Raw genomic sequence first — 2,678 nt, 5'->3', positions numbered from 1 at the left:
TCCCGGCCTGGTCCGTTTGGTCTGTTGCTCAAGCGTTCCCGGAAATCTCGCGATGGTGCGTATCTGGGTTTAAAAACTCTGTGGTCGTAGTGCCTGTAAAAACTTCCCAACGAAGCAAGACAGTTGTGAAGAAAACATTCTGCGAGCAGCGTCGCACTGTCGGAAATCCTTCTCCTTTGGGACAGTTTTGTCACATCTGGGATCGTGAAAGGGTTGTGAAAAGGTTTCTGAGAAGAACACGAGTCAGGTAAGTTGCTTTAAGTTTGAGATAATGTGAGTTTTTTTCTCTCCATGGGATAGAATCAAATCTGGTAAAGTGTATTTTGTTAGAAGGAGCGACAGTTTTGAAACGTGCTGATCTGACTGATTTGAACCAGATGTTGCAGACCATAAGTTGACTTGTCAAAATATGTTGTGCCCTTTCATCTAGACGTTATGATTATGATTATGAGAACGTTATGATTCAGCACCGAAACGAAATTTCGGGAATACCTACTATCATTTTGAGAAACAAATATGAGACTGCATATTTCACCACGTGTGAACGTTTTGAATATATATTTATCCCAAAATACAACTATAGGCTGCGGTTATTCGCTATATGAGAACATGTGACCCTTGTGATCGCACTCTGTCACAGGACACATTTCTCTAAAAAATTATATTCTTTCTGCTTTTTGCCTTTAACTCTTCCCAAACCGACTGTCCATGCACTCAGGGTGACAATGAATGATCTAGGTGATTTTTTTGTTGTTGAGTTTTTATAGCAAAATAAATACATTTTTCAAAATTAGTGCACATATTTAATACTGCGGTAGTGAACAGGGGTACAATACATGGTGATATACAGCGTGGGAGTTATTAACAGAATGTTTTTGTCCTTCAACATGCTGGGACCTGTCTGTGTGGGACCTGTCTGTCTGTGACCTGTCTGTCTGTGACCTGTCTGTCTGCTACTGGCAACTGACATGGTGAGTACCACAGCAATAGACTCCATGTAGCCTCAGTGTTTTGTTTTTTAACAATAATCTTACATTTAATCTTGCCCCATAACATTGTTCTCTCAACAAATAAAGATACAGTATACTCAATAATATATTATTCTTTATCACCAGTTGAATTGAAACACTATGCTAAAACATCAAGATAATACACTGATGATTTAAGTGAAAGACAGTTCCAGGAACTAATCATACCAGACACGTTATTATCTTTGTAGGCAGAATAAATACTCTCTTGTAATGGCGTCTGATAACCCAAGCCTGTCCTGACTGTCGACTGTGTGATTGTGACATGTTGATATCAGCACTTCTAACAGAATTCCTTCACATTAGACCTTCCTGAATTCTCCTCCTTGTTTAAACTGCTGATCAAGCACAACTTGTTTTCCTACACACACACACACACACACACACACACACACACACACACACACACACACACACACACACACACACACACACACACACACACACACACACACACACAGACACGCTCGTCTCACCGAGAGCAGACATCTTCATATGCAACAGATGGGTTTAGGTTTGGAAAAGGGGAAGTGTCTTCAGTCTGTTCTCATGTGATGTTTTCTACTTGTTTCTGAAGAGTGTCTGAGGACTGAAGAAGTCACGCAACTAATTTGCTGACCGTAGATATAAAACGGTTATCGGGTCTATGTCAATGGTGCCGACTATATCTGCTGACAATGAACTAGCGCTGACTAATCCTATTGGTTGTGGCACATATATGTATGTGACTTATCATCATAATGGTTTTCAATTATGGATGTAGTTTTGATTCAAAATGGGGCAGTATGTATGTTATTTTGTTGTCACGTTCTTTTTCACTATGCGCAATGGTCAGTGGCTGAAAATGGGGTTTATATGAACTAGAAGCATATAGAAGCAAAAAATAAATAAAAGCTTCTGTCTTTTGACTGGTTAGATCTTAGGAACAGCGGAGGCTGCTGCTCATGATAAGGGCCGGAATGGAATCAAACACATGGTTTTCATCTGTTCCATTCACTTCATTCCTGCCATTATTATGAGCCGTCCTCCCCTCAGCAGCCTCCACTGTTTAGGCGATAGGAGCGGGGTAAAGTCCATGGAACGTCACGTTTATTGTTTTGTCAGTAATAGTTAACTTACTATTGAGATCTACTGTAGTGGTGTTAACACTGAGAGATGGTAATGAGACCTACTGTAGTAGTGTTAACACTGAGAGATGAAACATGGTATTGAGACCTACTGTATTAGTGTTAACACTGAGAGATGGTAATGAGACCTACTGTAGTAGTGTTAACACTGAGAGATGAAACATGGTAATGAGACCTACTGTAGTAGTGTTAACACTGAGAGATGGTATTGAGACCTACTGTAGTAGTGTTAACACTGAGAGATGAAACATGGTATTGAGACCTACTGTAGTAGTGTTAACACTGAGAGATGGTATTGAGATCTACTGTAGTAGTGTTAACACTGAGAGATGGTAATGAGACCTACTGTAGTGGTGTTAACACTGAGAGATGGTAATGAGATCTACTGTAGTAGTGTTAACACTGAGAGATGAAACTTACTATTGAGATCTACTGTAGTAGTGTTAACACTGAGATGGTAATGAGACCTACTGTAGTGGTGTTAACACTGAGAGATGGTAATGAGACCTAATGTAGTAGTGTT

General features: G+C 39.9%; 1 protein-coding gene across 3 annotated transcripts in view; it reads left to right on the top strand.

Moving 5' to 3' along the window:
* Positions 1–80: 80 nt before the first annotated feature.
* Positions 81–2,678, top strand: part of LOC139560246 (band 4.1-like protein 3) — a 113,154-nt gene continuing 110,556 nt past the window's right edge. For 2 of the 3 annotated variants that reach the window (XM_071376851.1, XM_071376841.1), the window contains exon 1: positions 81–247. The gene's annotated coding sequence lies outside the window, so the exon portion shown is untranslated. Of the gene's footprint in view, positions 248–949; positions 972–2,678 lie in introns of those variants that run through there. The other variant, XM_071376843.1, reaches the window with a different exon arrangement.

The sequence above is a fragment of the Salvelinus alpinus genome, chromosome 30 (genome assembly GCF_045679555.1).
Source record: "Salvelinus alpinus chromosome 30, SLU_Salpinus.1, whole genome shotgun sequence".
Classification (NCBI taxonomy): domain Eukaryota; kingdom Metazoa; phylum Chordata; class Actinopteri; order Salmoniformes; family Salmonidae; genus Salvelinus; species Salvelinus alpinus.
This window is presented reverse-complemented; position numbering and strand designations above follow the sequence as displayed.